The sequence below is a fragment of the Zootoca vivipara genome, chromosome 3, assembly GCF_963506605.1.
Source record: "Zootoca vivipara chromosome 3, rZooViv1.1, whole genome shotgun sequence".
Classification (NCBI taxonomy): Eukaryota; Metazoa; Chordata; class Lepidosauria; order Squamata; family Lacertidae; genus Zootoca; species Zootoca vivipara.
In genome coordinates, this window is record NC_083278.1 from 52,678,199 (window position 1) to 52,689,584 (window position 11,386).

An 11,386-nucleotide genomic window follows, 5' to 3' on the forward strand; every position below is an offset into this window, starting at 1 on the left:
GTATGAGCGTTCGTGTGCATGAACACTTCTTCAGATTCTTTTTACTTTTTGTTTCGACTACGTCAGACCAACACGGCTACCTACCTGTAACTATTTCAAAGGGTGACTATGTTACGGTTTTTATATTGTTTCAGAAAGTGCAAATTTCATACATTTGGCTTTAAATGCGAACTGAATCAAATTTCTCCCCCATTTCTAATTGCAGCTGTGTTTTGCTTATTGTGTTGCAAGGATGTGAAAGCATTCGAAGTGAGGACAACACGTCTTGAAGTGGCTTTGTTTGCTTTCAGTGACATCAACCAAATTTCTTATGCTTGAACAGCTGTGCTTGCTGCACACTCCTCAAATACCAGTTGAAGCTATACGCCGGCTCCCTCGGCCAATAATGCGAGATGAGCGCGCAACCCCAGAGTCGGTCACGACTGGACCTAATGGTCAGGGGTCCCTTTACCTTTACCTTTATGGAAAAGATGACCAGTAAGCACCTTTCTTTAAATACAAGGAAGGTCATACCTTAATAATAATAATAATAATAATAATAATAATAATAATAATAAATCCTGGAAATGACGCTCTCTTGCCTTTCCCAGTCTACCCAAGGAATGCCATTTTCTTCCAGATTTTTTTGTTCTCACCCTGATTGTTCCCAGAGGTCCAAGTTTGTTTCTAACACATTTCATGCAGGATCAACAAAAAAAAAAACCCAATGAAATTTCTCATTTCAACATGCTGCTGATCTCAGAATGCAAGTTATGGGAGGGGGGGAGTACTGTAAATGGCTTTTTGTGTGTAAAGAATACTTTTTTTAACATTTCAAGCTTGCTCCTTGATTTTGTCTCCCTTTATAATTTTAATAGAACACTATGAAATCTTTCCTGAGTTGCACGCTCTGGCACCTCAAAACTAGATTGCCAACAAAGTGATGATAAATGCATTTCCAAGTCAATGTTGTTTGTATAAAATCGAAGCCAGGAACGCAAATGCCACACTTTAGCAGAGAATCTAAGCGTGACCTTGTATAGCACTATTGACTTCAGTTGATGTACTCAGGTGTTTAAACACTCTTTCAAAATAGGGTAAAAATACAAAACACGTTCTCTTGCTTTTGGACAGGGATCATTTAAGGTAGTATCTGTGGCATGTAGCATAATAATAATAATAATAATAATAATAATAATAATAATAATAATAAAAAATAAATAATAATAATAATATATCGCCCTATACCCGGAGGTCTCAGGGTGGTTCACGGAAAAGATAGATCAACATAAAAACCACAATATATATAATCAAAATAAAAACAACAATCCAATAACCCCCCACCCCAAAAGAGCCACATTTTAAAAGGGTGTAGCATATCAATCAGATCAAGGCCTGGTTAAAAAGGAACGTTTTTGCCTGGCGCCTAAAGGTGTATAATGAAGGCACCAGGCGAACTTCCCTGGGAACAGCATTCCACAGGCGGGAATTCCACCTTTCACTGACTTTGGTTGGTGCAATGTTGGGTTGGGGTATTGTTGAAGGGTTTTTGTTAGGAGGAGGCCTATTGCTGTTTTTGATATATATTTTTGTATCTTTATTTTAGATCTTATTATGATTTATGTGGAAATTGTTTGATTTGCTTGTGTACTTTTTGATGTTTGATTTATTGTTTGTGACTGCTTTTGTTATGTTTGTTGTAACTACTGTATGTAAATTTTTCCATGCTGTAAGCTGCCTTGGGCATGGCTTTAACTGTGGAAAAATAGCATATAAATAAAATTATGTATGTATGTACATTCCAGTTGATGCCCTTTGGGGGAGAAACATGGTCTTACCAGTTATCCATTCCTTGATAATGCCTTGTTAAGCCTGCTGATGAAGATGGTTCAGAAATTCCAACCAGTCTAAAGTTCAGCAGCGGGGCTGTAACTGAGATCTTAGGACACATTTCAGGGGATAAAGATTTGCAGTTTTGACTCCGTGTCAACAGCCCAGAAGACTTTGTTGATTGGATGGTCACCAAATAATCAGTTTTTTTCACTACACATTTCCACGTACTGTTTTTGACCCATAAAAGTTTAAATGGTCTGGGACTGGAGAATCTGAAGGGCTGCTTCCTCATCTATTAATGTACCTGCTGTGGAGGCCTCACTCAGAGGTGATGAAGAGAGGTACTACCAGGGCCGGCTCTAGGTAGAGTCCCGGTGGCGCTGGACCGGTAGGCGGGGTGCTGCACGGCGAGGCCGCACAGAAGCCATGCTGCGCCCTGCGAGGGCGGGGCCGCCGGAGCGATCTCCGCCCCTCAGCGCCAGGGCGCCTGACCTGCTCGAGACTGCCCTGGGTACTACCATGACTAGGCCCCTGTGGTGGAACTGCCTCCTTGAAACAATTTGGCCCCAGTGCTATTAGCCCTGAAGCACTAGATTAAAACAGTGTTGTATTTTGCTTCGTGGTCTCTTTAACTGTAGATTTGTGATGCTTCATTATTACTGGTTTTAATGGAGCTGGCCTTTGTGGAGTAGAAGATATTCTGTTTGATTAGTCATCTGAATTCTGCACAGCAAGGATTGTGCTTTCCCTGAGGATGGGCCTTGAACTGAATGGCAACATAATGCAGTGGCCCTTAAAAAAAAAAAAACGTCTACAGCAACTGCAATATTCCCTCCTGTTTCCTTGTACTTGGTATAGATAGGAAGTAGGCTGAATCCTGATTAATCTGGTTGCTAACTTACCTAAGATTCTATATAGGATTATGCAGGTAGTTTCATGACCTGGAAAGTTAACTGCAGTACTCCTTCTGCCCAACGTGGCTGCAGTTCTTACCCTGCTCACTGTGGCTGCAGTTCTCACTCAGGTCCACAATGGGTGTTATGTATTAAGTTAACTGCAGTACTCTTTCTGGCCAACGTGGCTGCAGTTCTTACCCTGCCCACTGTGGCTGCAGTTCTCACTCAGGTCCACAACATGCAAATGAAGGATTGAGAGTGCTGTTCACGGATTGGGTAGCTAGGGGAAGTTTGTTACTGTTGCAAGTTACTGAGTACTATACAAGCCACTTGGCTAAGCTACTGTTCAGTCTGGATTCAGAGCTAGAATAAAGAGCTGGTTGTTTTGAGAGCTGTGTCTTCATCCTTCTTACCCACTATTTTACAGCTGAATCCTGATTAATCTGGTTGCTAACTTACCTAAGATTCTATATAGGATTATGCAGGTAGTTTCATGACCTGGAATGTTTTAGATTCTATAATTCTTCTCTTTAGTTTATCCCTAGTTTCAGTTTTGAGGAAGCCAAAGGATGCTGAGCCTCTTATGCTCTTGCATGTTAATGAAGCAAACAACAATACTTTAGCCATTATGTTGGTGTTGTGCAGTGATTTAAGTCTTAGAGACTGAAGTTCCCTGGTTGAAATCTCACCTCTGCCATGAAGTTTCTATGTGGCCTTAGTCAAACCACTCTCTCAGTTGCCTCAGGATGCCTTACTGGGTTGTTGCAAAGATTACTTCTAGACGATGCATGTGAAGTACTTTAAATACTCGAAAACAGTATTAAAAATTACTGTCACTAGTATGTTTGTGATGCTGCTGCTGCTGTGGTGAAGACAGCGTAATGTAGTGATTAGAGTATTAGAGCAAATCGTGAGAGACCAGGGTTCAAATCCCCATTCAGCCACAAAGCTCACTGGGTGACCCTTGGGCTCATCACAATTTCTCAGCCTAACCTGCCTTATTGTGAGGAGAAAATGGGAAGGAGAACCAAGGATGTCACGCTAAGCTCCTCTGATTCTCAACACAGCAAACAGAGTTGCATTTAATTATATAGAAAGTGGTACCTTGGGTTACAAACACCTTGGGTTACAAACACTTCAGGTTACAGACTCCACTAACCTGGAAGTAGTACCTCGGGTTAAGAACTTTACCTCAGGATGAGAACAGAAATCATGCTCTGGCGGCGGGGCGGCAGCGGGAGGCCCCATTAGCTAATGTGGTACCTCAGGTTAAGAATGGTTTCAGTTTAAGAACGGACCTCCAAAATGAATTAAGTTCGTAACCAGAGGTACCACTGTATATTGAAAGCTTTCTTGATAGTGTAAGCACATCTAGGCCAGAATCAAATATCCCAGGGCTTTATACTGTGCTACACTTGAAAGCCTATGGGCTTGTAATCCATGTGTTAGGTTCCACTGCCCACACTCCTACTTGCACACACGGAGACCTAAACATATAGAAGGAGGCAGCAATTTCTAGTGGAACAGCTTGCTGGCAAAGAAACTGCTGGCCATTACTGCAAGGTAATCAATGGGAGAGCAGAAAGCATGCAATTGCTGACTGGATGGCAGCCCTTGGACTGCTGATATCAGCATAGGCTGAGTCTGTTAAGCACAGGCTTCACTCCAAAAGCAGCAGAAGATCTCAATGAACTTTAGCTGAAGACTGATAGCAAGAAAACAAGAACTAAGCAACAAAGTAGGCTTGTAGCCTCCTGTTACCTGCAGATTCACGGTTCGCCTTCTCTAGACCTATTAACAGGAAATGATCCTCGAGGACAGATAAAGCGACACTCTTTTGCACATCTGTTCCATACCCCACAGATGCAATCGGCAAACATGTGTTCATTGCCCTATCTCCACTGCCACCTCCAGACAGTTTCCTCTTGATTTCCTCTAGTAGCAGGTGACTTTTGCCAGTTAAATGCCTCACTGGTCTCTGCTGGAAGCAGACATTCTTTTCATTTCCTGCTGATCTGTTCCCTGTCATTTTCAACAGCAGAAAGATCATGTGCTGAGCATGATGGCAGTATCTTAAAAAAATTTCTAGGCACGTGGGAAGCAGCCATTTCTCTTTAGCTATTCAGTAGGAAATCTTTACTGCTTCATATGAAGATTCCAATCCAGGGGTTCCCAAACTAAGGCCTGGGGGCCGGATGCGGCCCAATTGCCTCCTAAATCCGGCCCGCGGACGGTCTGGTAATCAGCATGTTTTTACATGAGTAGAATGTGTCCTTTTATTTAAAATGCACCTCTGGGTTATTTGTGGGGCATAGGAATTCATTATTTTTTCTTTCTTTTTTCCAAATATAGTCTGGCCCCCCACAAGGTCTGAGGGAAAGTGGACCGGCCCCCTGCTGAAAAAGTTTGCTGACCCTTGAATCTGTGGCATACCTCAGATGACAGATACCAATCAATCCAGCCTACCAGGCTTCATGGTGCAATCACAGAAGGGAACAATGCAGTTAGTAGAATACCACTATATTTTAACTCATTGAAATGGATTTGTTTGGAATTTTGGGAGGACGCTGAAGATTCTGTGCTTCTTCATAATACTACAGTTCCCAGTGTTTCTTAGTTGGAAGCCATGACAATAAAACAATACCCCACCTCCCATTGTGTGTTCCATCAATCATATCAATAAGTGTGCTGTGGCAGACATTATAGATGTTGACTTCTGGCTGGGAAAATGTATAGTTCCTGCATGTATGCTAGTGGACAATGTTTGGAGTGCTATACAACAGTACCAATCATATATGGGGGGGGGGGAGAGAGGATTGCCTGAATCCAAGCTCACTTTTCTTATACTCTTGACAGAAAAGGTGATGGAGCAGGAGAGGATAGATTAGGTCCAGGGCCAGCTCTAGGGGTAGTCTGGGTAGCGCGGGGTGCCAGGGAGCTGGCCCGGTAGGGGGATGCCGTGCAGCGGAGCTGCGCAGAAACCGTGCTGCGTGCTGTGCCCGCCCACCAGCCGCGGCAAGAAACGGAGCAGGGCGGGGGCGCCGGAGCGATCACCACACCACGGCGCCAGGGGGCCCAACGTGCTTGAGACGGCCCTGATTTGGTCCCTCTTTTCCCAGGCAGATGATGAGTACCTGTAGGGTGCTGAGTAACAGCCATAGTTCAGTAATAGACCATGTGCTTAGCAGTAGTAGACCATGTGCTTAGTCACTGTCAATCATTGTAGGCAATATTGAGCTTGACGGATCAATGGTCTAATTTGGTAATAAGGCTGATTCCTATGCAGCACCACAAAAGTTGATGATGTCACTGACCAGCTGTTTGGTTCCACGCACATGCTTCTGAACGCTGTGTCTGGATCCGTGCATGCTAGTGTCCGGTCTGCCATCCAGAACCATGGATGCAGTTCCCATTCCAGCAAGGGATACAAGCTTTGCAAACCCCAGTGAATTTGGGGGATTGTGCTTATTCAGTGTGGAGCACGAGAGGATCTGTTTGACACTGAGAGCCTGCAATTCAGTGAGATTCAAAGTGGCAAGAACAAGCAGTCACTGCAGTAGATATTGCCAGCAAACAGGAAACAGCACTAGAGTTGATTGCTGGCTTCCCACAGCTCTCCTGAAAGCTTCTGACAACAATCCTTCCTTTGGGAATAAGTCCACAAACCTCTGCAGTTATTCAGACAGGCCATTTCCATTTAGGTTTATGGGAAACATGCTGCCACATTTTATTGGCCTGTTGGGACCCCCCCCCCCCCCGTATGGTATAGTGGGAATGCTGGGCACCTACCTCATTTTACCCATTCATACATCTCACTGCAGGGAAGGAGTGTGTGTGTGTGTGTGTGTGTGTGTGTGTGAGAGAGAGAGAGAGAGAGAGAGAGAGAGAGAGAGAGAGAGAGTGACATAGCTGCCAAGTTTTCCCTTTTCTCATGAGGAAGCCTATTCAGCATAAGGGAATTTTCCCTTTAAAAAAGGGAGAACTTGGCAGCTATGGTGCGTGAGTGAGAGGGTTGATATCTTTGGGCAGAAAATATTTTTTCAGCATGGTATAGTGGGGATGGCTGTTTTCTGCTGAAAGAAACAATCTTCCCCTTCTCTCCCTGCAATGAGTAAAATTGGGGGGGGGGAAGAGTCCAACCAAGGAAGTGCTTACTGATTTCTTTGCAATGTTTTCCTCATGGACAGCCAGTTTCTTCTGCCATAGACTGAGCTATAAGAAAAGGAATGGGGTCTGCTACACAGAATGACCCTCTAAATTGGTAGGTATAAATTAAGGGCTTGCCCACACTTCCTCTTGTCTTATTGCTTTGCGCCAGGGAAAACTGCTCTTTAGTGCTCAACCAGAGCAAATGGCAATTTGGGCATTAGAGCTAACGGGTTTTCCCTGGGAAAGCCTTGGGACCCATGCTTTCTAGGTACAGGGCAAGCATAAGGGTGGATGAACCCTAAGACCAGTGCTTTCTTTTCCTAAAAAAATGTTTAGGGGTACAGTCTCATTTTGACTGAAGAAAATCACCATTTTATAGCTCGAATCAGGAAAAATCAATACAGTACTGGTAAATGGACAAAAGTACAAAGATTCACAAAATGTTTAGGGGTATGCGTACCCCTGCGTCCCCCCAGAATAAAAGCACTGCCTAAGACTAAGGATGGCAGAGAAGTCTTTTTATTCAGTTCACATTTTCATTTGTCTTAAAATTAAGATTGGAAAATGAGAAGCTGATATTGACAGATGCATCGAACTCTTTAATGTTTCTCGTCCCATGCTATGGAATACCCTTCCAGTAGAGATTTGGCAGGCATTCTCATTTATTTATTTTTAATACTTTTGGTCATCTCTTGCAAACGTTTTTATGTCAACAGGTCTATGTAGCTGTTTTTTATTATTGATTAGCCAGTCATTTTAATGATCATTCTGTACTGCTTTTTAATGTTTATATCTTGCTGAATGCCTCTCTGAAATTTTATGGTATGGCAGTACGTATACAGAAACACCTCTTATGAATAACTAAACCAAACCCTCACTAAGGCAGAGCCAAAATTTATCCATGGATTTAGAGAGATGAAAGAGAGAGTGCCCTGAAACCACTAAGCATGCCCACTTTTATTTCCGCCGCTTCCTGTTTTGCAAGAGTGGTACTGATTCCGCCAGTTGGCGAATGCCATTCCCATCTCTGCCTCACCCACAATTCCCCTGTGAGTAATGCCACACCATTAGCATGCCATCCCAGCTTAGGCAGAACGTGTTATGATGTGCAACTGGTGTCATATGAAGATGCTTTTGCTCTAGCTAAGGCTCTTAACCTGTCTGGGATTTCATTTACTTTTATTCTCTCTGTGACTGTTTTACGCTGCTCTAATACTTTTGCTTTATTTTTATTTTTCTCTCAAATGTTATATTATTTCATTTGTTGTTGTGAGTCATCCTGAGAACTTTGTTCTGCTGAAGAATTTAGAGCTGCACGCAGTAGTTTACAGAAGGCTGCTGCAAACAAACAAAACTGACATTTTGCCCCACCTCCCAAACAGCCAAAATGCCCACCTTTCATTGCCTGTGAATGGGATGGAAAGAATGGTGGGGGTCATGTTTTTAGCCCTTGGCACAATGAGAGGATCCCTTCCAGTAGAGCCTAAAGGATGAGGATGCAAAAGATGGCAATAGAACCAGTTTGTTGCAGTAGTTGACGTGTGTTGGACTTGGACCAAGAAAACCCAGGTTTAAATCTCCATGCAGCCTGCCCCTCTAGGGGTGCTCACACATTACATTAAATGAGAGTACAGTCTGTGTGCCTGTGTGGATATATAGCTGAGCTCTACATCCATACCATTATTCAGGTGTACAACAAGTGCACAGTCTGTGTACCTTAGTGCAATGAATAAATCACAAATCAACCCTGTACACTGTTATGCGCAAATTCTTGTACATGTGCTGAGACAGCTTGCACCTGTATTCAGTGTTGGAGAACGTCTTCCCTCTCAGAGTAACCTACCTCACAGGGTTGTTGTGAAGATACTGTGTATGTGTGGTATGTGTATGTGGGGAAAGCATGTAACCAGGAAACAGAAATTACAGCTGTATGCAGTTGTTTACAGAAAGATGCTGTAAACACACAAAGCTGATATTTTGATCCCCCTTGATCATCAGCTGGGAGAAAAGTAGTTGCATATTGAGTACTTGTGAATACTTTTGAGGTCACTTTGAGAGCTGCAACTCTACCTAGTGTGTATTGCATATCATACCGCGTTTTGCCCACCTCCCTAAGACACTTCTCTTATAAATAGTTTGTTCTCGGAGCTGTGTCTGTTTGATTGATATGGCACGTTGTCCACTGCTCTGTGTTTTAAGGAGAACAGCTCCAGAACAGACATTTGTTTTCCCTGGAGTGGCTTTTCCACTCCCACTCTTCAGAACAACACTATCAGCACCTGGAGACACTTTTTACACCTTTCCTAATAAATGAAAATTTTGAGATGAAGTTAGGTTACATTTTGCCTGGAAGCGTTTTCATCAATCAATATACTTCCCCCCCCCCCCGTTTGCCCTAGTTGCTTATCAAGGCAAGTCAGCAAAGATTTATTGTAACTACTCCTAGGGGATCTCTCACTTCTATAACTTTCTACCTTAAAGAGACATTCATGGGTATAACAGCTGCGTTCTGCATGGGAGGTTTGCGAAATGCCATCTTCGGAATTACCTGCATAGAATTTATTGGAAATGGTCTACATGTTAATACATTTACTGCAACATTACTTTGGACATCAGGGCTTGTTTATCAAACAATGTTAGTTTATCAAAGCACCTGGAAGATGCAAAAGCATCTCTCTGCTTCCTCCACCTTTTCTCATTACAAAATGCAGTGGCTCATGTTGTTACATTCACATTAGACAAAACTTTAGAGCCCACACATGTTCTCCTAAGAGAAAGGGCATAAATCATTTAGAAATGAGTGGCAGGAGAAACAGGATTATTAGGAAGTGTATTGCTTCCCATGGCATTACAAATTCTGTACTGCGGATTACTCTTCACTGTCTCCTCCTCCTTATCATTTATATTTAGAAGGTTCAAAACACCTCATATACAGTGGGAGGAATTCAACATTGTGCTAAGGTGATTGGTTCATTAGTGCAAGGATTTCTCGTTGCCGGATGGAATTATCCCCTTTGTGCAACTATTAGTGCTTGTGCAGGGCTTCCACAAACAGGACTCAGTTGAATCCCACTCAATTACATACATCAACAACCCAATGTAATTTGGTCCATATTCCCAGAAATATGTGATTATCAAATAATTTTTATACATGACATCTTGCTTTAGAGCAGAGGCTTAGACTACATGAGCCACTGGGATGCTTTGTATTTTTTTCTATTTGGGATGTTTTCATGGTCAAAGATCTCCCTGGGGTGAATCGAAGAGATCAGTTGCGGGGAGTGAGAAACGTCCTTATTTTCATCTGAGGAATGTTGGATGGTATCTGAGTAGATGTAGTTAGGATTGTACTGTTAATAATAATTCAGTGTGAAATGGTGATGGAACGGACTCGGTTATGAACACGTGTGAAAAGGAGTCTATAGGAGTTCTGTGCCATCCCTAAACCCAGCCCTTTCTTTTTAGATATACAGTGGTACCTCGGTTTATGAACACAATTGGTTCCAGAAGTCTGTTCATAAACTGAAGCGAACTTTCCCATTGAAAATAATGGAAAGTGGATTAATCTGTTCTAGACGGTCCGCGGAGTACTTAAACTGAAGCATTCATAAACTGAAGCAAACTTTCCCATTGAAAGTAATGGAAAGTGGATTAATCTGTTCCAGACGGGTCTGCGGAGTACTCAACCTGAAGCGTACTGAACCCGAAGCATGGGTGTAATTGGTTCCGGAAGTCTGTTCATAAACTGAAGCGTTCATAAACTGAAGTGAACTTTCCCATTGAAAATAATGGAAAGTAGATTAATCTGTTCCAGACGGTCCGCGGAGTACTTAAACTGAAGCGTTCATAAACTGAAGCAAACTTTCCCATTGAAAGTAATGGAAAGTGGATTAATCTGTTCCAGACGGGTCCGCGGAGTACTCAACCTGAAGCGTACTTAACCCGAAGCATGGGTGTAATTGGTTCCGGAAGTCAGTTCATAAACTAAAGCGTTCATAAACTGAAGTGAACTTTCCCATTGAAAGTAATGGAAAGTGAATCCATCCATTCCAGATGGGTCCGCGGCGTTCGTAAACCGAAAATTCGTAAACCGAGGTGTTCATAAACTGAGGTTCCACTGTAGTTGAATTGCTACATATCATGTTTACGATTGGTTTGTAATGGGAAGATATCCAGAAGAGAAGTAAGCATGTTACGTGTACAATGTGGAAGTATTAAGCAGGTCCAAAGTAGGAAGGGAACTGGATTATAAGAAGCCAGCTGAAAGGCTGATTTTACTGAACCACATTTTAGAACTTTTTAGTCATACATGTTTTAGCTTCTTGCGATTAACAATAAAGTCATGGTGCAATAACATCAAATGGCTATTGATGTTTACAAAAACAAGCCCCTATTTCATCCTACCTCTTATTGCTCTTTCTTATCCTTTTGTCTCATGGGCACAAGCCTCTCCACTCACTCATTCTTTATCCACGATTCAGGCAGGGCCTGTGGATACTTGTGCACTGCAGAAGAGAAACTGCAGGCTT